The sequence below is a fragment of the Schistocerca americana genome, chromosome 3 (assembly GCF_021461395.2).
Source record: "Schistocerca americana isolate TAMUIC-IGC-003095 chromosome 3, iqSchAmer2.1, whole genome shotgun sequence".
In the NCBI taxonomy this organism is placed as follows: Eukaryota; Metazoa; Arthropoda; class Insecta; order Orthoptera; family Acrididae; genus Schistocerca; species Schistocerca americana.
Genome location: NC_060121.1, coordinates 158,176,205 through 158,202,015, shown reverse-complemented (window position 1 = coordinate 158,202,015; position 25,811 = coordinate 158,176,205). Strand labels below are relative to the sequence as shown.

Below are 25,811 nucleotides of genomic sequence, written 5' to 3'. Positions count from 1 at the left end.
TTACTTTATTCTGTTCCTGTATAAATTTACGGTAACGCGTTTCACTGTTTTGTAGGTGGTGATTAAGACGTTCGTAGATTTGGCTGTTCTGTTGGTCAAATTTCGTGTCAACTTTTGCATCCAGTGTACGTGAAAGTTCTGCTGACATTAATTTAAACTCGTCGCGTAACTGTGTTGCGTTTTCAGAGCATTGTTTAGCGGCTGCACTAATTTCATCTCTAAGTAATTTAGTAGTGGCTGCATGTGTATTACTTAATTCTTGAGCCACAGATCTAATTTCTTCACTACTGCTCCTAGCACAAGCCTTAATTTCCTCACGTAATTGTTCTTTAGTATCATGACATTGCGCGGCAACGGCTGTAATCTGTTCACTAAGTTGTTTGTTCTGTTCATTAAGTTGTTTGTAATTGTTGTCTTGTTTTTCATTCGACTGTTTGGAATTATTGTCCAGTTTTTCATTAAGTTGTTGTTTCAGATTTTCATTATTTTCATTAAGTTATTGTTTGAGATTTTAACTAAGTTGTTTGTTTGATTCATGAAGTTGTAGCAATAATGCCATAACTTGATCCATGCCAATATTACCTACTCTATTCTCTGTGCTGTTTAATGTCGTACCTGCAATTGTCACGTTTTGTGTAACCATTCGGTCATTTTCTGATTCTTGAAAAGGTTCTCCAATTGGATGTGCACTGTTAGTCACTACCTCGGAATCAAATAAATCTGACATATTTTGACTACATTGTTCATCTTCGTGAGAAAAATTTATCTGTTCACTGTTCAAGTTTTGCAAACCGGGTGTGTCAAACTGCGCAGCGTTCATTGTATCGGAACGTGCCGCGTCATCAATTGTTACATTTACTGTGAACATAATTGAATTTGTTTGTTCATCATTAGGATCAAAATCATTACTAGTGATCGGTAGGAACTGATTATCTGTAATTAGACGATTATCACTATTACACTGAGTGTCGCAAGTATCATTGGTCAAATCATTCGAGTCGGCTATTTCACTCATTGCACATCGCGATGTACTGTTAACTGTTTTTCGCGGCATTTTTCACAATTCAAAAACAGGCACAAAAATGAAACAAAGACAAATCGAAATGGAATAAACACAATTACAACAAAGAGCAATAAATTGCCGATGATCTGTGAAAGAAAAGTGACAAATTAGTAAATGCGTTGCGCCAGATGCAAACTACATTTAAGTAAAGAAGAGCAGATATATGACTACTTCTCAGAAATTCACAAAGGAAATACGATCCTGGCCGGTTGTCGCCAAGTGTAACCTCCCCACACAAAATTAAATAAATAATAATAATGAATATGATTCTAATTTTAGTGTAACCTCAGAACAAAATTTGTTTAAATAATAATAATAATGATATGAATATGATTCTAATTTTTTTGTGTAACCTCAGAACAAAATTGGTTCCCATTTATAACCTCCCTACAGGAATTCATTCACATTTAACCTCCACACAAAATTTGTTTCTCATTTAATGTAAGCTCGAAACAGAAAAATTCTTAAACCTCGTAATAAAAAATAAATTCAGTAACCTGGTAAATTTTGGACGACAGCAGTGCTGCGTCATGGCACTGTAAGATCATTCTGAATAAAAAAAGGAAAAATTCTTACCTCAATAAAGTCGCCAAATATCTGCTCTTACAATAAATTTTTTTGGCACAGCTCTGTGCAATGCTGGCCGATAGATTTGTCATTTATGAAAGGAAGCAACTGATTTTTCTTTTGCAACAATCGGAATGATCATGGATTGGAGAAATTAGTAAATTCTTTAAATTGAAATGAAAGCTTGTTGAAAATTACTTTATGTCTAAAGATTAGCATTAGGACATTTTTTAAAACAGTTACATGGGAGTTCAGATACATTACTAGATATGCGCGAGGCTGCTTTTTACCTTATACAATAATACTCAGGCTCCGGCATCGCTGCACCGCGACCGGCCCAGCCAACATAATACACTATTGCATACCAGAGCAGACTGCAGACTAGCGCAGACAAGCAGCTTACTGCTACACAGTTCGTACTGCTACACAGTTCGTACTGCAGTCAACACTGCTCTCTGGTCAGAGACTCTCTTATACCTTGCCTATTGCAGGCAGTGCACGAGCAATACGTCGAAATTACATCTGCTCGGACCTCTTACATAAAATTACATCTGCTCGGACCTCTTACAAAGTATCAACGTCACATTACACATGTAGGTACTACATCTACATTTACATCTGCATCTACATTTATACTCCGCAAGCCACCCAACGGTGTGTGGCGGAGGGCACTTTACGTGCCACTGTACATAGTAAGTGAGCATTTACTATGTACCTACATGTATAATTTGAGGTTGACACCTACATCAGAATATTTTATGACCTGAAGATGGCAGTAGCCGAAACCGGTAATAGTGAAGTGTAAAAGTTTTTGCACTCAAGATAAGACTTTTAAAATATTACTTTAATCTCTCTTGAATAATCAGCCAAAGATAAACCCTGAATTCCGAAAGAAACTGTACGTTGACAAGACACCAAACTAAACACTCAAACTTTACATATAAGCGTCACATACGTATCGGTCACAAATAGTGTGATAAAGGCAATACTTTCAAGCATTATCAGTGGACACAATAGAAACCAGATATTGTGCCTGAAACACTAAACCTGTAACATTGTGTACTGGTTTGCTGAAAATGTGTTTTGAAAATCTAACTGAATTAGTGAACGTTGAGGACATGCCCAGACAGTATATAGGAGTAAAATTTATACAACTCTATTTACTTGGAGATGTGCTACAACCTGGTGAATAGCTAGATAGCCCGTCTGAAGAACTGTCCAACACTTTGCACCTTCCAGCTGAGATGCCTATGGTCCGATACAGGTGCATACACGCGTCATAGCTGACGCAGGTATCGAGCGAGATGGCCCAGCGGTCGGCACACTGGACTCGCATTCGGGAGGACAACGGTTCCCTTCTACGTCTAGCCATCAACATTTAGGATTCCCCAGATCGCTCCAGGCAAATGCCCGGACGGTTCCTTTGAAAAGGACATGGCCAATTTCCGTCCTCATCTTTTCGTATCCAGCTCTCAAACACAGGTGGCTCTATGATTACAGTCGCAGACGACGCGATGCTCCTCAAAGTCGCGCCCCCTCTTCTCGGAAGACTTGTCACACCGAAATAAACATGAGTAACTCTGCAAAGATCACCACTTGACCTCGAGAAGTGCGCCCTTTTGCCAACCATGACTAGTCGCAAGGCACATGCAAGTCATCGCTCCCAGTCCAGAAAACTGACTATAATATTTAACTCGCACCAATGTAGTGAGCACACAAGATGAAATCGAACATCTGAAGCCGATGCGCCTGCCGAAACTCAACACTCCAACATCTCAAGCAGGCGTCGAGTTTCCCCACCGCAATAATGCAAGTTAAAAACCAAACAAGTAACTTCAAGTGCCGTATGCTTTCACGAGATTCTGGAAAGGATGTCAACTGTTCTGAAACACTGTGCTCCCTCACATGATCCCAAGGATCACGTTTTTTAGCAAACGAAGTTTTCTGACATCCCTTCGTCCGGCTGAACACCGCTGAAGGCTCAGTTTTGTTACCCAGAGGGTTTCTCTGCCTTGTTATCTTAAAGAGGATACGTCCTCTTGCGAGTCTGTGCAGACCATGAGCGGAGCACCTCGTCAAGTGGCCCAGCCAAAAGTTGCCTTCTTCCCCGTCCCACGCTCTCAGCCCGGCAGGTTCCGAAACAGGAAGCCCGTCATAAGTTCGTCCCTTTCCACTGGCGTGGGACAACAGAATTTTTGATGGGCGCTAGCCTGCTGTCTACTGCACCACTCTCACATGTTCTACTGAATGCAAGACGAAAGTAAAGAGATGAAATCAATTGAAGAACCCACTACGTACAAGGTCATTTCATAAGTCATGGCAACTGCGAACGTTTGGCATCACCGTAATTCCAGTAGATACTTCAGAAAGGCTGCAGCAAACATTACCTGCGACGATGACTCGGTATCAGAGCCTGAATCTTCCAGGATTGTCGTGCTACAGGATGGATCCTCTCTACTAACACTACTCAGCAGACCTCAGTCTGTGCAACTTCGACCTCTTTCTACAACTGAGGAAACAGTTGCGTGGGAGGCGCTTTGTAAACAGGACGAATGACCTCGCCTCATTTAGGTGATAGATGACACCCATTGGTGGCAATACCGACGGCATTCATCGCTTTCCCTATCGTCGACAACGCTTTGCACATATACTGGGGGGCTAGTTTGAAGTGCAGTAGGTAGCTTTGATTCATTTTTGTTCTATTTGTACTCGTGCACAATAAACTTACATAGATTTCCAGTGCATGTGATTCATTTTGACCTTGTCCGCCTCTGGTAGCTGAGTGGTCTACAGGCTGCTGCTAAGGTCCATCCCTCGCAATGTGATGGAGAGGAAGAGCCCTACGACCCTATGGCCTGCAGTGTGGAGAGCGGTCCAGGAGTCGTTCCTCCCCACGCGGGTACGAGCCGCGTGGTACCAGGTGGTGAACGGGAAGGTTGTAACACGATAAAGGCTGCACGCTATTGGGATGACGGATTCCCCCCTTTGCCCATGTTGCCACCTCGTGGTTACTGACGAACACCGTTTCACATGTGGATCGACGTTAGAGGTATGGCTGCTAGTGCAGAAGATCCTCGCCTGCTACCTACGTATCGCGCCTCACTCAATTGAGCCACGGCTCCTCCTTTGTCCGGAGGATACTTATTTCCCACCTGCGAAGACTCACGCTCTCACATGGTTTAAAGGGATGTCCATATACTACCTCTTTCGAGATGATGAGAAGATGGTACTTGATTACTGGCAATTTCTCCAGGACAGTCATAGCACACTTGAATGTACACTCCGATACCGACAACTACTTGCGAAATATTTGCGCAGTGTCTTCGATAACCCCCCTCCCAGTTGGGGAATACCGGGCAGAGGATGACCGCCGTCATGGAGCTCCAAACGCTGCGAAATGTTGTACCAATTGGAACATGGAATCTGTATGTGGATGGGCCATGCACATGGAATGGCGTGCGGGATTTGGTTACATTTTCTTTCTTTATTCTCTATCATCACACTATTGGTTTCACATTCTATTTCATAGTTTAGGAGGAACTCTTTTTCTGTTGTTGCTACGGATGTATATTCTCATTTTGTTTGTCGTAACTGAAAGACGCCTTTTTCCATATAAAAATAATAAAATAAAAAAGGAAAAAGAGGAAAAAATAAAAAAAATTAAAAAAAGAAAAAAGTGGTCAGCGCGACGGAATATCAAACCTAACAGCCTGGGTTCGATTCCCGGCTGGGTCGGAGATTTTCTACGCTCAGGGACTGGGTGTTGTGTTGTCCTTATCATCATCATTTAACCCCCATCAACACGCAAGTCGCCGAAGTGGCGTCAACTCGAATGACTTGCACTAGGAGAACGGTCTACCCGACGGGAGGCCCTAGCCACACGGCATTTACATTTCGACCTTTATTGTTCTGGAACGTAATTTTATGTTAGCATTCAGATACGCATTGCCGTACCGGTTCAATGGACGTCGTGGAATTCTCATGTTGTCGCATTATCGCAGTATACACCATAGTTGTCGTGACTTATGGAATGGTCCTCGTATTTACCTAGTAATCACTCAGAATCTGTTTTTAAATTAACCTTGTTGTGTCAGTTACTGTTGGAATCAGCACTGACACAAACAAGGAAGGAGAAAAGCTGTGATGGGCAGTGGAAGGAATCCAAAATGATATTTATTTCTAAAAAGGAAGAAACATAACCTAACTTCCAATCCATATGTGGCAAACAGCAAACCAGTGTTTAACAGTATTGGTTAAAAACAGTCTTGGTTGCATTTTTTTTTATTTTTCAACGACGCGTTTCGCCTTATTTAGGCATCTTCAGGTTATCTTTTCTAGATGGACGCGAGATGCACCAAGATCTGCATAACGCGTTCCCGTTCGCTCCTGTTTTTAACCAATAACCTAACTTCTCGTTATGAAGTGGCTTCCTGTGCTTCTTGTGCCTCCTAGGTGCAATTACTATCACTATTTGACACACCATTGCAACTCAAAGAATGCAAGCCAAGTATCGTCTTCCTATTACTCACTACTGATGCTTTCGAAATCTGCGACCGAACTGGGCCCACAAGCGACGGGTGAGTGGTTAAATTTGCGTTGATACGGGGTGCTGAACTCTTCCTGGAGGTGTGGCGCTGCCCCCTCTTTCCACTGACACGCGGGTCAGCACATTCTTGATGCCGTTTCGTGGTACTGCACTGGTCGGTATGCAGTCGATGCTTTAGGACTGCACAAACTTGATATCAAATAAGAGCAAACTAATGTAAAATCTACTTTAATTTAGTGAAATATTGAATTAACAATGAGAGCAGGATGCCCAGACAAGACTAACCCCTCTCAGCACCAAAACGCCACCAAGCTTAACATCCCTATCAAGAGTCACATAACTTCACTCAGTGAGACACTGTAGGAAGGTATGGAATTTAATCTACAACATTTGTGCGAAGACTGTGTAAGAGGTCCATGACTAAGGAATTTATTGCTAGCGCCTTCGAGCAGATGTAACTTCGATGGATTGCTGACGCGCTGCCTGCGATATGTAAGCTACAATAGAATCGCAGACCAGAGAGCAGTCTCGGCAGCAATAGGGGTAGGAGCTCGCAGTCGGGCGTTTAGGCCGGTCGTGGAGAGCGATGCCGGTGCCTGAGCGATGTAGTATAATGTAAAACCAAAAATTACTATTTATAGCAGCGCGCATATGTAATTTGTAACAACTGATTTTGTACTATTGTTATATCAAGTCCCATGTAAATAATTTTAAAAAAATCTTTTAATAATAATCTTTCTTACAAAAATAAGTTTTGACAATTATTCACCTGAATTTAAAGATGTTACTAACTTCTCCTATCCAATGTCATCCCAATTATCGTAACGAAAAATCAGTTGTTTCTTTTATACACATGACAAATCTAGCGGCCAACATTGCACTGGGCTGTACCAGAAATTTTTTTTATAGGAGCAGATACGAGGGCAGTTCAATAAGTAATGCAACACATTTTTTTTCTGAAACAGGGGTTGTTTTATTCAGCATTGAAATACACCAGGTTATTCCCCAATCTTTTAGCTACACAACACTATTTTTCAACGTAATCTCCATTCAATGCTACGGCCTTACGCCACCTTGAAATGAGGGACTGTATGCCCGCACGGTACCATTCCACTGGTCGATGTCGGAGCCAACGTCGTACTGCACCAATAACTTCTTCATCATCCGCGTAGTGCCTCCCACGGATTGTGTCCTTCATTGGGCCAAACATATGGAAATCCGACGGTGCGAGATCGGGGCTGTAGGGTGCATGAGGAAGAACAGTCCACTGAAGTTTTGTGAGCTCCTCTCGGGTGCGAAGACTTGTGTGAGGTCTTGCGTTGTCATGAAGAAGGAGAAGTTCGTTCAGATTTTTGTGCCTACGAACACGCTGAAGTCGTTTCTTCAATTTCTGAAGAGCAGCACAATACACTTCAGAGTTGATCGTTTGACCATGGGGAAGGACATCGAACAGAATAACCCCTTCAGCGTCCCAGAAGACTGTAACCATGACTTTACCGGCTGAGGGTATGGCTTTAAACTTTATCTTGGTAGGGGAGTGGGTGTGGCGCCACTCCATTGATTGCCGTTTTGTTTCAGGTTCGAAGTGATTAACCCATGTTTCATCGCCTGTAACAATCTTTGACAAGAAATTGTCACCCTCAGCCACATGACGAGCAAGCAATTCCGCACAGATGGTTCTCCTTTGCTCTTTATGGTGTTCGGTTAGACAACGAGGGACCCAGCGGGAACAAACCCTTGAATATCCCAACTGGTGGACAATTGTGACAGCACTACCAACAGAGATGTCAAGTTGAGCACTGAGTTGTTTGATGGTGATCCGTCGATCATCTCGAACGAGTGTGTTCGCACGCTCCGCCATTGCAGGAGTCACAGCTGTGCACGGCCGGCCCGCACCTGGGAGATCAGACAGTCTTGCTTGACCTTGCGGCGATGATGACACACGCTTTGCCCAACGACTCACCGTGCTTTTGTCCACTGCCAGATCACCGTAGACATTCTGCAAGCGCCTATGAATATCTGAGATGCCCTGGTTTTCTGCCAAAAGAAACTCGATCACTGCCCGTTGTTTGCAACGCACATCCGTTACAGACGCCATTTTAACAGCTCCGTACAGCGCTGCCACCTGTCGGAAGTCAATGAAACTATACGAGACGAAGCGGGAATGTATGAAAATATTCCACAAGAAATTTCCGGTTTTTTCAACCAAAATTGGCCGAGAAAAAAAAAGTGTTGCATTACTTATTGAACTGCCCTCGTATATACGCGTTATCCGACGACTTAATTGGGTAAGAATTTTCAGTTTATTCAGAATGACTTTTCAGGGCCACGACGCAGTATTGCTGGCGTCCAGATTTACCAGTTTAGGTTCACAGTCAATTATTGAAAGGTCGTATATGAGTCACATTTTCATTGGGAGGTTAGACAGATTTTTTTATTCCGAACTTACGGAAAGAAGGTTACACTAAATGTGAATTTTATAATTATTTAAACTGTTGGGAGGTTACAACTGGTGTTCAGGAAGTTTACGACACCACTTCTGCACCCCATGCTGACCAGATACTGACAGTGAAAACTTGTTCCACCACTATGATTCGAACTGTCTGCCTTCAAGTTGACCACCACTGCAGAGACATGCATTAGCAATCTTGGCTACAGAGCGAGTGTTGTGCCAATGTACAATTCTGCCTCGGTATGAATGGTGGCTGTTTGCAAACATGGCAGTGTCTGGGTGAGAAGAAACTGCTGTAGTTCATCAAGCAGAAAAATATAGGATCAACTCTGGCCATTTGTTGTGGGAACACTGAACATTGTAGGATACAAGCAAAGCATCACCAGCCTATTCTGTGGTTATTACAACAACGATAGGAAAACGTGTTCTTCCAGCATGGAAGTGCCCCGCATATACAATGTAACATGTTCCCTACAAATAGGTACGCTGTAAGGGGTTCACCACCCTGCTGGAGCATATGCAATCTCGAAGTATTGCTCACTTGCTAGAACGACAATTCACAGGCGCTTCCTGAAACGTAAAATATCTTTGCCCTTGTTAAAAGAGAGCTGCAATAGAGTCGCAGGTCAGAGCAGTCTCTGCGGCAGTTGCAATGGCTCTGAGCACTATGGGACTTAACATCTATGGTCATCAGTCCCCTAGAACTTAGAACTACGTAAACCTAACTAACCTAAGGACATCACACACATCCATGCCCGAGGCAGGATTCGAACCTGCGACCGTAGCAGTCGCGCGGCTCCGGACTGAGCGCCTAGAACCGCTAGACCACCGCGGCCGGCGGCAGTTGCAGTCGCTCGCTGCTACAGGGTAGTCGTAGTCTGTCACTGGTACAGAGCTGTTTGTAGTTAGTAGTTGTTAAAGTCACAGTGCAGAACAAATTGTAAAATTTTGTTGTATGGAACTGAATAATAATTCTGATTAGTCGCAGAGCTAAATGATAACATGGAATGACATGATGATGAACAAATGAATAATTGTTAATATAATGAAATATCGACAGTGTAATTAAGTCCACCATCTATTGTAAAATTTTATTATTTTTATTGGCATGTGCGTAGTTAAGTCACTTGTCTGAGATGTTAATATGAATTTGTTTCAATCTTTTCTTTTGTAACTCGTCAGCACCAGTTGACCCAGATTTGTAATATATTCAATTTTCCCGTGTAATAGATTGTAGATCTTTATCAATAAGGTAAAAAGTTTTCAGAATATAATTGTTTTTACCAGTCAACTATAAAAGTATAATTTCCCCTTAAGTCATTGACAATCCCGACACAGTCATTTATCTAAATTAAAATATTCCAGAAGTTTTGTCAGATCATAGTCATGTGCTCTTTAGTAATCAGACGACAAGCTTTGCAGCTGTGTCACAAAGTAAAGTCAGTTTTTCTCGTAATTCAGATCTCAGACAAATGTTATCCAGTATTAGTAGATAGGCCAGCATTGCACTAAGCTGTGCCATTTACGAGCAGATATATAGACAGCGTTATCCGGCGACACCACCACGGGGTAAGAATTTTTCAGTTCATTTCTCACGGACAGATTCAGATTGATTTCACAGGGCCACGGCGTACCGCTGCTTACGTCAAAATTTATCAGCTTTTCATGAATTAAGATTTACAAGTTTTCATACCTTAGAATTTAATTATCCAGATTTAATTATTTTTATTTTTTATTTTCTGTTTCGGGAAGATTACACATCATTATTTTATATTTTTTATTATTTATCCGGGAAAGTTACAATGCTACTCACCATATATGTCTGTGCTTGATAGAAAAGTTAAGAAACCTATTCAGAGGGGAAAGATGCACACAAATCGGTATTTTTCGTCGCAGTAACATGGAGATTGAAATTTAGATAACAGTAATGCAGTAATATATAGCTGAAATACATAGACTAATTGTTGTTGTTGTTGTGATCTTCAGTCCCGAGACTGGTTTGATGTAGCTCTCCATGCTACTCTATCCTGTGCAAGCTGCTTCATCTCCCAGTACGTACTGCAGCCTTCATCCTTCTGAACCTGCGGAGTGTATTCATCTCTTGGTCTCCCTCTACGATTTTTACGCTGCCCTCCAATACTAAATTGGTGATCCCTTGATGCCTCAGAACATGTCCTACCAACCGATCAGCATTCTTCTGCAGCACCACATTTCAAAAGCTTCTATTCTCTTCTTGACCAAACTATTTATCGTCCATGTTTCACTTCCATACACGGCTACACTCCATATAAATACTTTCAAAAACGACTCCCTGACACTTGAATCTATACTCGACGTTAACAAATTCCTTTTCTTCGGAAACGCTTTCCTTGCCATTGCCAGTCTACATTTTACATCCTCTCAAATTCGACCAACATCAGTTATTTTGCTCCCCAAATAGCAAAACTCCTTTACTATTTTAAGTGTCTCATTTCCCAATCTAATTCCCTCAGCATCACCCGACTTAATTCGACTATATTCCATTATCCTCGTTTTACTTTTGTTGATGTTCATCTTATAACCTCCTTTCAAGACACTGTCCATTCCGTTCAACTGCTCTTCCAAGTCCTTCGCTGTCTCTGACAGAATTACAAAATCATCGGCGAACCTTAAAGTTTTTATTTCTTCTCCATAGATTTTAATACCTACTCCGAATTTTTCTTTTGTTTCCTTTACTGCTTGCTCAATATACAGATTGAATAACATCGGGGAGAGGCTACACCCCTGTCTCACTCCCTTCCCAACCACTGCTTCTCTTTCATGTCCCTCGACTCTTATAACTGCCATCTGGTTTCTGTTCAAACTGTAAATAGCCTTTCGCTCCCTGTATTTTACCCCTGCCACTTTCAGAATTTGAAAGAGAGTATTTCAGTCAAGATTGTCAAAAGCTTTCTCTAAGTCTACAAATGCTCGAAACGTAGGTTTGCCTTTTCTTAATCTATTTTCTAAGATACGCCGTGGGGTCAGTACTGCCCCACGTGTTCCAACATTTCTACGGAATCCAAACTGATCTTCCCCGAGGTCGGCTTCTACCATTTTCTCCATTCGTCTGCAAAGAATTGGCGTTAGTACTTTGCAGCCGTGGCTTATTAAACTGATAGTTCGGTAATTTTCTCATCTGCCAACACCTGCTTTCTTTGGGATTGGAATTATTATATTCTTCTTGAAGTCTGAGGGTATTTCGCCTGTCTCATACATTTCGCTCACCAGATGATAGACATTTGTCAGGACTGGCTCTCCCAAGGCTATCATTAGTTATAATGGAATGTTGTCTACTGCCGGGGCCTTGTTTCGACTTAGGTCTTTCAGTGCTCTGTCAAACTCTTCACGCAGTATCATACCTCCCATTTCATCTTAATCTACATCCTCTCCCATTTCCATAATATTGCCTTCAAGTACATCGCCCTTGTATAGGCCCTCTATATACTCCTTCCACCTTTCTGCTTTCCCTTCTTTTCTTAAAATTGGGTTTCCATCTGTGCTCTTGATATTCATACAAGTGGTTCTCTTTTCTCCAAAGGACTCTTTAATTTTCCTGTAGGCAGCATCTATCATACCCCTAGTGAGATAAGCCTCTACATCCTTACATTTATCCTCTAGCCATCCCTGCTTAGCCATTTTGCACTTCCTGTCGATCTCATTTTTAAGACGTTTGTATTCCTTTTTGTCTGCTTCATTTACTGCATTTCTATATTTTCTCCTTTCATCAATTAAATTCAATATTTCTTCTGTTACCCAAGGATTTCTAGCAGCCCTCGTCTTTTTGCCTACTTTATCCTCTGCTGCCTTCACTACTTCACCCCTCAAAGCTACCCGTTCTTCTTCTACTGTATTTCTTTCCCCCATTCCTGTCAATTGTTCCCTTATGCTCTCCCTGAAACTCTGTACAACCTCTGGTTCTTTTACTTTATCCAGGTCCCATCTCCTTAAATTCCCACCTTTTTGCAGTTTCTTCAGTTTTAGTCTACAGTTCATAACCAATAGATTGTGGTCAGAGTCCATATCTGCCCCTGGAAATGTCTACAATTTAGAACCTGGTTTCTAAATCTCTGTCTTACCATTATATAATCTATCTGAAACCTGTCGGTATCTCCAGGCTTCTTCCATGTATACAACCTTCTTTTATGATTCTTGGACCAAGTGTTAGCTATGATTAAGTTATGCTCTGTGCAAAATTCTACTAGGCGGCTTCGTCTTTCATTTCTTACACCCAGTCCATATTCACCTACTACGTTTCCTTCTCTTCCTTTTCCTACTATCGAATTCCAGTCACCCATGACTATTAAATTTTCGTCTCCCTTCACTACCTGAATAATTTCTTTTATCTCATACATTTCTTCAGTTTCCTCGTCATCTGCAGAGCTAGTTGACATATAAACTTGTACTACTGTAGCCGGCCGAAGTGGCCATGCGGTTAAAGGCGCTGCAGTCTGGAACCGCAAGACCGCTACGGTCGCAGGTTCGAATCCTGCCTCGGGCATGGATGTTTGTGATGTCCTTAGGTTAGTTAGGTTTAACTAGTTCTAAGTTCTAGGGGACTAATGACCTCAGCAGTTGAGTCCCATAGTGCTCAGAGCCATTTGAACCATTTTGTACTACTGTAGTCTATGTTGGCCACAATAATGGGTTCACTATGCTGTTTGTAGTAGCTTACCCGCACGCCTGTTTCTTTATTCATTATTAAACCTACTCCCGCATTGCCCCTATTTGATTTTGCATTTATAAGCCTGTATTCACCTGACCAGAAGTCTTGTTCCTCCTGCCACCGAACTTCGTTAATTCCCACTATATCTTACTTTAACCTATCCATTTGCCTTTTTAAATTTTCTAACCTACCTGCCCGATTAAGGGATCTGACATTCCACGCTCCGATCCGTAGAACGCCAGTTTTCTTTCTCCTGATAACGACGTCCTCTTGAGTAGTCCCCGCTCGGAGATCCGAATGGGGGACTATTTTACCTCCGGAATGTTTTACCCAAGAGGACGCCATCATCATTTAACCATTCAGTAAAGCTCCATGCCCTCGGGAAAAATGACGGCCGTAGTTTCCCCTTGCTTTCAGCCGTTCGCAGTACCAGCACAGTAAGGCCGTTTTGGTCAGTGTTACAAGGCCAGACTGTTGCCCCTGCAGCTACTGAAAAGGCTGCTGCCCCTCTTCAGGAACCACGCGTTTGTCTGGCCTCTCAACAGATACCCCTTGGTTGTGGTTGCACCTACCGTACGGCTTTGTGTATCGCTGAGGCACGTATCCTCCCCACCAACGGCAAGGTCAATGGTTCATGGGGGGGATAGACTAATTAAGATACGCAGATAATTGCAAATAACTATGGTCACCATTCGAAGAGATCAACACAGTTAATAAACCAGTTCTGTACTGGAAATGTATTTGCAAGTAAGTTAACTGAAAGACAATCGTTACAAACGTTATTCGTGACAGATGCAAAAATTATTTAGTGGTCAGAAAATAAGTACTGTATTTCTCCAAAAGTTTATTGAAACTAATGGAATGAAGATACAAACAAACACCTTCCGAACAGGGCTTTAAGTCCCAACGGAACCGACCGGCCACCGTGTCATCCTCAGCCCTTAGGTAGCACCGGGTGTGGGTACTGAGCGTCATGTGCTCAGCACACTGCTCTCCCTGGCGCTGTCAGTTTTCGTGACCGGTTGCGCTACTTCTCAAGAAACAGTTCCTCAACGGGGCGGCCGGCCGGAGTGGTCGAGCGGTTAAAGGCGCTACAGTCTGGAACCGAACGACCGCTACAGTCGCAGGTTCGAATCCTGCCTCGGGCATGGATGTGTGTGATGTCCTTAGGTTAGTTAGGTTTAAGTAGTTCTAAGTTCTAGGGGACTGATGACCACAGCATTTGAGTCCCATAGTGCTCAGAGCCATTTGAACCTCAACGGGGCTCGCAAGGACTGCACCCCACTCGCCAGCAGCGCTCGGTAGACCCGGACGGTGACCCATCCAAGTGCTAGTCAAGCCCGACAGCGCTTAACTTCGGTGATCTGACGGGAAGCGGCGCTACCATTGCGGCAAGGCCACTGGAGCTTCACAGTAACGTTTATGTGAACCTAATCTTTGATTATTCTCACTGTTTGAAATTATCCATAAAGTCAAAAACAGACTGATCATTTTAAAATAGCATAATGGTGCAAGTATGGCGCAGAATCACGGTATGCAAAGCGTACAGAGTACAGGTTCAAAGACAGAACTAAACACATAACAAATTCATCAAGCTTAAATTAACTCTAAGAATTTAAATATGATCTTTTGCAGGTTTTGAAGTAGTTACGTCACTTAAACTCAATAACTTCCGAGAAGCGTAGTTAGGTTTGCTTGCATTCTGATTGCTGGATCACATGTCTAATTCAGTATAATGCATACACAATCGTTCTGGCCAAACTGATAAGAGTTTTATCTTTATTTTATGAATCTGACATTAACATGAACAATAGTTATATAGTTCTCGTTAATGAAAATAGGTTGAAAATTCTTTATTTAAATGTGTGTGTCTGTACTTAAATTGCTGAATGACTGAGAAGATGAAACTTCTACGTTATTTCATTCTGAAACAGCTGAGTAAAACTGAACGTACTGAGCCTACTTTCTCTTTACTTTTTCTTATCATGTCAACACTGACCCACAATATTCTAGCGCAACACAATCTGACTGCTCAAAAAAACAACCTGACTTCAAATAATTAATTTAAAAGAATGGCCCTGACTAAAAAGAAATCTTAACAATAACGTATACATATCATTAAGCACTTACATCTAGATGACTACTCTGTAATTCACATTTAAGTGCTTGGCAGAGGGTTCATCGAACCACAATTATACAAAAATCTTCATTATGCGAACTACTGCAATACAGCGAGCGTCAATACTGCCAGTTAAATAAAAGATTCTAACTACTAAAGCCACTAACTACTAATAGGCGTGTGGTTAGCAAAGAAAATTTTTTTTTCAAACCAAAGAATCTATTTTTTTTACCTTAATAATGTGACATCCAGTTCAAATACGAATATAAATTGTCATTGACGTCCAGTACAAACATATAAATTCATGAATAATTTTCAGTCTCCAAGTCGGATACTTCCAGATCGTTAGGCTACGCTAACTCTTCAGGCCACAACCCTACATCAGTGCTAACTTCTCACATCTAACATCCATCACTGCTGGCTGTCTACCCACAGCTACCCAACGGTACTTCTATCACTGCTGGCGACTAACTTCCAACTGTCCAACAGTACTGGCGATTAACTTCCAACAACGAGTCCAACCAGCCACAGAGTCTCTTACAAAGAAGGCGCAGTCAGAGATCCAATGCAAAGCGCTACACACCGCTGCCAACACAGAAGGTTTGGGTCTATAATCGACGTAACAACGACGTAGGTAGGTAACAGGTGCCTGAATAAAGACAAAATTACGTAGAAAAGATTATTATGATAATTATTCAGCAATTAAAACACCGAACATGACTTCAAATCTCACACCGCAGATACGATAGTGCCTGGTGTCCATAACGATGTCGCATCGGCTCTAGAATTATGTAGACCCTGTGACTAGATGTGCCAGACTTGCAGACCTCATTACTGCTAAGAAAATCTCTTCTGTTTCTGCGAGCGCTGATTTGGCAGTAAAACAATCACATATTCTGTAATTCCGCTAATGCTTTTGTCACATAGTTATCAAATTATAATCCCGTGATACCTTTTCCTGCATACATAAAACCACATTCTTAATTTTCTCCCCTCATATATAGATCACCGAACAGTTTCTTTATCTTTTTTCAAGGCTTGAGTGTCGTTATACACTCTAAAAAAATGGCTCTGAGCACTATGGGACTTAACATCTGAGATCATCAGTCCCCTATAACTTAGAACTACTTAAACCTAACTAACCTAAGGACATCACACACATCCATGCCCGAGGCAGGATTCGAACCTGCGACTGTAGCGGTCGTGCGGTTCCAGACTGAAGCGTCTAAACCGCACGGCTACACCGGCCGGCAGACATAGAACTACTTAAACCTAACAACCTAAGGACGTCACATACATCCATGCCCGAGGTAGGATTTGGACCTGCGACCGTAGCAGCAGCGCGGTTCCGGACTGAAGCGTCTAGAATTGCTCCGCCACAGCGGCCGGCAGTACGTTAAGTCTTTGCGCATTTCATTCCATATACTCAGGTGCACAGTAAGTACGCCTCGCACACAGGTGCGTGAATAATACGAGGGTACTCCCAAAAGTAAGGTTTCCTATTTTTTTAAGAAGTACATAGACCTGTTTATTTCTACAATGGCTTACATCAGCTTACAGCTTGAACATTTAGCTATTTTTCGACATAATCGCCATTTCTGTCGATGCATTTACAAGACGCTGCGGCAATTTTTGTATGCCCATGTCACACCAGTTCACCGCCATGCTGTTCAGAAAGTTATGAACCTCTTCTTTCACGTCGTCGTCGGAGCTGAATCGCTGGGACCACAATTAACACTGACAGGTACTGTGAGACTCTAAAAAAATTCAAACGGGCAATTCAGAACCGGAGAAGAGGAATGTTGAGCAATGATTCAGCTTCAGGCCACCAGTGACCTACCGGGACCATCCGACCGCCGTGTCATCCTCAGTGGAGGATGCGGTTAGGAGGGGCGTGGGGTCAGCACATCGCTCTCCCGGTCGTTATAATGGTATTCTTGACCGAAGCCGCTACTATTCGGTCGAGTAGCTCCTAAATTGGCACCACGAGGCTGAGTGCACCCCGAAAAATGTCAACAGCTCATGGCGGCCTGGATGGTCACCCATCCAAGTGCCGACCAAGCCCGACAGTGCTTAACTTCGGTGATCTCACGGGAACCGGTGTATCTACTTCGGCAGGGCCGTTGCCTGATGTGAACCATTGTAGAAATAAACAGGTCTATGTAATTATAAAAAAATAGGAGACCTTACTTTTGGGATTACCCCCATACACGCAGATGTCGTCACCATTTGAGAGATGATGCGTAGTTGGGCTCAAAGAAGCCGATTGGAGTAATCGGCGAATAGCTCAATGTCTGAACAGGAGCAATGTCACTGTTCGGCGATACTGGCTGGAATGGGTGAACCATAGCCGAACACAGAATCAAGAAGGAAGTGGTCGACCAAGAGAGATGACAGAACGTGAGGACCCTAGATTCACCATTATCATCGATACGACGTGGAACTGGTGTTTCAGTGAGCTCACAGAAAGGGAGCTGAGCTCACGTTGCCTCTTGCGCCGACTACCATTGACCACTGTGCACCAACCAGCCCGTTTGCAGTAGTGTCAAGCAACTCTGGCTGCTACCTGACTGACTGGAGTAGAACTGTCTTTAGTAATGAGCCACGCTTCAATGAGCCCCGTTGGCCAGCAAAGACGCGTCTGCATATGCCACAGACAGTAGTGGGATATGAACCTGACTGTCGGCCGCCATACGGCCTGACAACCGAGAGTGACGGTCCGGGGTGCCATTTCATTCCATAACGGGATGTCTTTGGTTGTCATCCGCGGCACCCTGACATCATAGTGGTAGGTCGACTATATTCTACGCCACGTTTAGCCATCCTTCATGCAAGGCCATCCTGGGCTTTCGTTTCAGCAAGACAATGACCGCCCGCTCACGGTGAGAGTTTCTAATGGTTGTCTACGTGCTTGCCGAACCATTGCCTTGGCCAGCAAGGCCGCCTGACCCCTCCCCAGTTGAGAATGTTATGAGCATTATGGGCAGGGCCCCGCGATCAGCTCGAGATTTGACGATCTAAAGCGTCCATTGGACTGAATAGGGCACTATATCCCTCAGGAGAACATCCAACAACTCTAGCAACCAATGCCAAGCCGAATAACTGTTTGTATAATGGCCAGTACTGAAACAACGCGTTACTGATTTGCCCAATTAGCGAAGCTCTTTCTCTTGAAGAAAGTATCCATTTTTTTCTGAAACTGTAATCATTCGCTTGCCTGTACATCCCATTCACAGTGCGTCGGATTTTTTTTTAGTGTATTGCAAACCCTCTGCAATAATGAGCTATATAGTACACTACTAGCCATTTAAATTGCTACACCACGAAGATGACGTGCTACAGACGCAAAATTGAACCGACAGGAACACGATACTGTGATATGCAAATGATCAGCTTTTCAGAGCATTCACACAAGGTTGGAGCAGTGGCGACATCTACAACGTGCTGACATGAGGAAAGTTTCCAACCGATTTCTCATACACAAACAGCGGTTGACCGGCATTGACTGGTGAAACGTTGTTGTAATACCTCGTGTAAGGAGGAGAAATGCGTACCATCACGATTCCGACTTTGATCAAGGTCGAATTGTAGCCTACTGCGATGGCGGTTTACCGTATTGCGGCATTGCTGCTCGCGTCGGTCGAGATCCAATGACTGTTAGCAGAATATGGAATCGGTGGGTTCAGGAGGGTAATACGGAACGCCGTACTGGATCCCAACGGCCTCGTGTCACTAGCAGACGAGATGACAGGCATCTTATCCGCATGGCTACAACGGATCGTGCAGCCACGTCTCGATCCCTGAGTCAACAGATGGGGACGTTTGCAAGACAACAACCATCTGCGCGAACAGTTGGACGACGTTTGCAGCAGCATGGACTATCAGCTCGGAGACCATGGCTGGAGTTACCCTTGGCGCTGCATCACAGACAGGAGCGCCTGCGATGGTGAACTCAACGACGAACCTGGGTGCACGAATGGCAAAACGTCATTTTTTTCGGATGAATCCAGGATGTACACTGAAGAGCCAAAGAAACTGGTACACACGCCTAATACCATGTAGGACCCCCGCGAGCACGCAGAAGTTCCGCATCATGACATGCCATCGACTAGACTAACGTCTGAAATTGTGCTGGAGGGAATTGACACCATGAATCCTGTAGGGCTGTCCATAAATCCGTAAGAATTCGAGGAAGTGGAGACCTCTTCCAAACAGCACCTTGCAAGGCATTCCAGATATAGACAATAATGTTCATGTTTGGGGAATTTGGTGGACACCGCAAGTGTTTAAACTCAGAAGAGTGTTCCTGGAGCCACTGTGTAGCAATTGTGGGCGTCTGAGGTGTCGCATTGCCCTGCTGGAATTCCCCAAGTCAGTCGGAATGCACAAAGGCCATGAATGGATGCAGGTGATGAGACAGGATGCTTACGTACGTGTCACCTGTCAGAGTCGTATCTAGACGTATCAGGGGTCTCATACCACGCCACCTACACACGCCCCACACAATTGCAGAGCCTCCACCAGCTTGAACAGTCCCCTCCTGACATGCAGGTTCCATGAACTCACGAGGTTCTCTCCGTACCCATGCACGTCCATCCGCTCGATACAATTTGAAACGAGACTCGTCCGACCGTCGTCTGAATTTGTAATTTCCAGTCATCAACAGTCCAGTGTCGGTGTTGACGGGCCCAGGCGAGGCGTAAAGCTTTGTGTCGTGCAGTCATCAAGGGTACACGAGTGGGTCTTCGGCTCCAAAAGCCCAAATCGATGATGTTTCTTTGAATGGTTCGCTAGTTGACACTTGTTGATGGCCCAGCATTAAAATCTGCGGCAATTTGCAGAAGGGTTGCACTTATCTCACATTGAACGATTCTCTTTAGTCGCCGCCGGTCCCGTACTTGCAGGATCATTTTTCGGCCGCAGCACTGTCTGAGATTTGCTCTTTTACCGGATTCCTGATATTCATGGTATATTCGTGAAATGGTTGAAAAAATCCCCACTTCATCGCTACCTCGGCTGTGTTGTGTCCCATCGCTCGAGCGCCGACTACAACACCCCGTTCTCGATAACCTGCCATTGTAGCAGCAGTAACCGATCTAACAACTGCGCCAGACACTTATTGTCATACAGACGTTGCCGATCGCAGCGCAGTATTCTGACTGTTTACATATCTCTGTATCTGAACATGCATTCCTATACCAGTTTCTTTGGCGCTTCAGTGTATGTGCAACACTGACGTAATGTTATATCTGAAGATGGTGTTATTAGGCCGACACCATAAAAAACCATAACACCATAAAAACGTGCAAATGGGCAGTTACAAAGCGATCTATTATTTTAATACCACACAGCAGTTGCGATCCCGTTCCAGATAAATACGCTGGTAATAGTGACAACTTCAAATATTTACTTTATGGACAACCATCATATTTTCGAATGTGGTGCCTGTTTGATGTTTGTGTGAAAACCAGAGGGTCGTGCGAGCAGCGGTTACGGAAGCTCCTTTTCTTGGCGCTGATGTGTGGAGCGGATATGAAAATCGCCGAGGAGACGCTGCCATGAATATTTACCAGTGGTGATGCAACGGCGCTCGGCTACAGAAAAACGCCAGCTGCGGGCAGAATACGCTGGGTCGGAGCAGCGGGCACCAGGCACCGCTGACCAAGTGCTAAGCTGCAGTCGAGGCGGAAACCGTCAACTGGGGACACAGTTAGGCATCACGGTGCCTTTAGAACTCTGGTTTGGTACTCGGGAGAAGAGGGGGTCTGAGGCGCGAATCTCCTGGGGATAGATTTAGTAGAGCGAAGCGCGTCTCAAGCAAAAATAAAAGAAGCTCCAAATTTTTGGGAGTACATATTGGCGAAATCTTGAATTAGAAGAAGCATATTACTTAGCTTCTCAAACAATGAACTCCAGCTACTTTTGCTCCTTGTATAATTGCTAGTCTTGGAAACAGACGAATCAAATTCCTGACGTAGTTTGCATATTTCCACTCAATAATGTTTTATGGAGTAATTTTCTGTGGTAACTCACCACGTAGAAAAAAAGTAATGATTGCACAAAAGCAAACCGTAAAAATAATCATGTGTGGCATTCTTTGCCAGTCGTCATGTAGGTATCTCTTTAAGGGATTAGGCATTTTAAGTACTGCGCCGTCACAACACATATTTCGCCAATGAAATTCGTCAAAAGTAATCCATCACAGTTTGAGAAGAATAGTGATGTCCACAACAACAGCATTCGAGGACCTTTATTACCCATTATCAAAGCTGTCAGTGGCTCAGAATGGAGATAAACAAGCAGCAACAAAAATTTTTGATCATTTGTCCAGTAACATAAAAATCTGACAAGTAGCAAAGAAAGTTTTGAATATAGCTTAAAATCATTTCTCCAGAACAGTTTCTTCTGTTCCAGAGATGAATTACTATTTAAAAACTGGTAGCCTGTAAGAAAAGAAAAAGAAAAAAGAAAAAAGAAAAAAGGATAAAAAAGTGTTTTTTTATGTGTAGTTGCAAGACTGGGACCAAAAACTAATTTGTTCATTAATGTTAACACTAAACTTATATACATTTCGTGTAAACTGACTCGTTCCATATAATTTCGATAAAAGAACCGTTCAAATGATCTATGGAACATGTGACTAACAAACTAGCTGTCCACGCGAAGGGAAAATGCGATGTACTTGAGGAATGAATCACTTTTTTGAAGGACGAACAGAATAAATTCAAAACACATCAGGCTACCAAGGAACAACGAACAAAAAACGCGCAGATGCGTTCTTTAACAATAAGACTGCTTTCAGTTTCGAGGAACAGAATTATTGCTACTAAATTGCAAACTAATGAATGTGTGATACGACAATGACCTACGTTTTTGCAAACACTAGATGGCACTTTTAAATGTGACATTACCATTATCTTAAAATTTGTCATTTGTTATTGTTATATCAGTAGCAGCTCAGAGCTTGGTGGAATACTTTATTTACAGTGAATGCTTAAACAAGCACTATTGTGAATGTATCAATAATTTCAACAAAAGCGCCTCGAATCTCTTCGTTCAACCATCGCTAATACATCACCTTCAAGAGAGGCTGTTTATAACTGGTGTGCACAATTTCTTTATGGTCGTGCTTGGTGACGCATTTTGAAGGTCGATCAAAATCCGTTGTTGTTCCGAGACAAAAGAAAACGTCGATGCTCTGCGCAATGTGACTGAAAAGGATCGACATGTGCGAGAGCGGCCTCCTCATGCACGACACATTCGATTTTACGCGAACATATCGCTGTAAACTAGATCTGTTCATGTTGAATTTCGCACAGTTTTATAAAATCTCGCAACTGTCTCCTGTCAGGAAATGCTCAGAAACCTCCACCGAGAAAGCTATAAACCCGTATATGACGTGGTAACAGGACACGAAACTTGGATATATTCGTGAGAGCTGGAAATTCAGCAATAGTCAGCTGTTTGGATATTCTAACAATAAGATGAATGGAAACCAACAGAAGCGTTTCATACGCGTAACACTTCTGGGGAGACAAGCTGCACAAATTTTACAGACAGCTGACGAAGTTCCTTTAGTGGAACAAAGAACAGAATGGTGCACAACAGTTTATTAGCTACGGGTTGTCGATGAAATCAGTCATATCATTCTTGAAGGTGGCAATGCCAACTGTTAAAAACCGCGTCAAAGAACTGATTATCCGTCAGAGAAAAACTTACACCATGCGTATATATAGACCGTGGACACCCACACCTCTGCCAGGTGAGGTTTGAAACCAACATCAAGTCATGCGACGCAGTACAAAAAACTTAAGTTTCTGTCATTAAATACCACGCGAAGTGGAGCCGACATTTACAGTTTACAGACAACCTTGGTTTTTCATTCTGACCCAAAGTTAGGTCTTAATAGTTTTCATTTATTTTTTCCTTACCAATCGATCAGTGTGGTACGATTTGTTTAGGACCCATCCACTATATTGGAATCTGGCTGTTTTATTCTATGACATAACGCCTTTTAGCTAAAATCTCAACAAGACGTAACAGGTGACCAGATTGATAGAGTTTGTACAGGGTTGGCAAAATGAAACCCCCAGAAAATATTTCACGCACGTTAAGGCGGGAAACCCAACTTGCATCATTCGCTCTCGGTGTAGAAGTTGGGTTGTCTGTCTTAAGGTACGAGATCTGTTCAACAGATTCCAGAACCTTGTCCATAATTTTTTTTTTATACGCTTACCTTTTACTTATTGTGCACGGTCTCCTTTGAAATACTCTCCTCTACAATTGATAAAGGGCTCCCAATGCCATATCTACTACCGGAGCGGTCTTGGTACATCTCTTGCTGGATCACGCGAAGTGCGGTCTGCGAATTTTCTTTTATCTCGTCGCAAATCTTCGTCCTTTCAACGAGGTTTTCAATTTTGGAAATCAAGAAAAGGCCTCAGAGGCCAGGTTTGGAGGGTATGGAGGATGAAGCAGCCCAGTGATTTCGTTTTTTGTCCAATAGTCACGCACCAACAGGGACGAATGTGCTAGTGCGTTATCGTGATGCAAGGGCCATGAATTGTCTCGCCACATTTCAGGTCGTTTCCTTCTCACAAAGATTAACGGTTTGTCCCTGTTGTAACGCCCCAAGGACAGAAAAGCCAATTAACAAGCTTTGTGAAAATTTAAAGTAGGGAAGTGAGTCATCTTGACAGTCACAACAACTATTGGTGATAAAAAAAATTAATTACACTGATAATGTTTTGATTAACAACTATAACACTTAAATACTGAGAGTAACATACAAAAGCGGAGATAAAAGGAAAGGGTTGTCATGCATTATCTTTTAAACATCTATAGAATAAATTTAACTTCATATGAACGAAGGGTAAATCCAAGGAGGTAATTCGGTCAAAGATAACATTTACCATGGAAGAGAGTTGCAGCCGCATCGAAAAGGAAATTCAATGCGCCTACAATGCAACTCGGATATGGAAATGTTTGGTTAGTTGCTCTTGAGTCGCTCTAGAGTACTATTGCGATAGTCTTCTGGAAGCAAACGCTATTAAATTGTTTCAATTGTGAAAGTTCGATAGTTCGGGAGAGAGAGACTAAAGCCATACTCATTCACTCGACTGAATAAAGTAATCTTCATCGTTATCAACGCGACGGTGACTTTAATTGAGTAATACTGATTTACTGGACTTAACCTTCGTACTGAAGAACAGTTGTGAACTTGATAGTAATGGATCAGTGACACGAAAACTATTTCTAGTCTTGAGTAGGACACAATAATACAAAGTCATGAAGAAAAACCAATGCACCGTTCAATCAGAAATTGTTGTCAACGTTACGATTACTAGACTGATGAGAAGTTAATCTTGAATGACATATCGGTGTGTGTGCGTGATAGGGACAAACAATTAATTACAAAAAGTTTACTAAACTATTAGTCAAGAGATAAATCGGATGTGTCGCCTACATGAATCAAGGAATATTATTACGTATGTTCATGTTTGGACAAGAAGAGAATAGAAGCTTTCGAAATGTGGTGCTACAGAAGAATGCTGAAGATTAGATGGGTAGATTACATAACTAATGAGGAGGTATTGAATAGGATTGGGGAGAAGAGAAGTTTGTGGCACAACTTGACTAGAAGAAGGGATCGGTTGGTAGGACATGTTCTGAGGCATCAAGGGATCACCAATTTAGTATTGGAGGGCAGCGTGGAGGGTAAAAATCGTATAGGGAGACCAATAGATGAATACACTAAACAGATTCAGAAGGATGTATGTTGCAGTAGGTACTGGGAGATGAAGAAGCTTGCACTGGATAGAATAGCATGGAGAGCTGCATCAAACCAGTCTGAGGACTGAAGACCACAACAACAACATGTTCATGTTGGTGATTGAGTCTTTTAAACATTTTAAGCGACTGTGAAGATAGGAGTAAGAGACAGTGAAAAGTGAATAATGGAAAAATCAGCAATATGGCGTGTTACAAGGACGTTAGTTCAACATAAGCGGTCTCTGGAGTTACGTTGGACCGTTGTTAATAATTTGACGTAGCAACGGCATAGCAACGGAATTACGAACAGCAATTATTAATCCTCGCTAAGGATGATGTGAGAAACGAGCGTAATGATAGGATTAGGAACCAAGATTTTACTGTTCAAAGAAACTAACCGAGCATAAGATAAAAGATAAACAACTGATCAGTTAACACAAACTGATAAGACTGTTACGGACGAACAATAGAATATTTCTTAACAACGCGAGGAGCTGTGTTTTACGAGAGTTACAGGTGCTGTTCCACGTCATACTGACGGGGACGAACATCGTTACGAGTTACGTCTCCTCCCGGCGAGTGAAGAAGGAGGGAAGGGACGTCACACTG

The 25,811-nt window shown here is 42.8% G+C and overlaps 1 pseudogene; it reads right to left on the bottom strand.

Moving 5' to 3' along the window:
* Positions 1-14,598: 14,598 nt before the first annotated feature.
* LOC124607771 lies at positions 14,599-14,717 on the bottom strand (annotated as a pseudogene).
* Between the last annotated feature and the right edge of the window lie 11,094 nt (positions 14,718-25,811).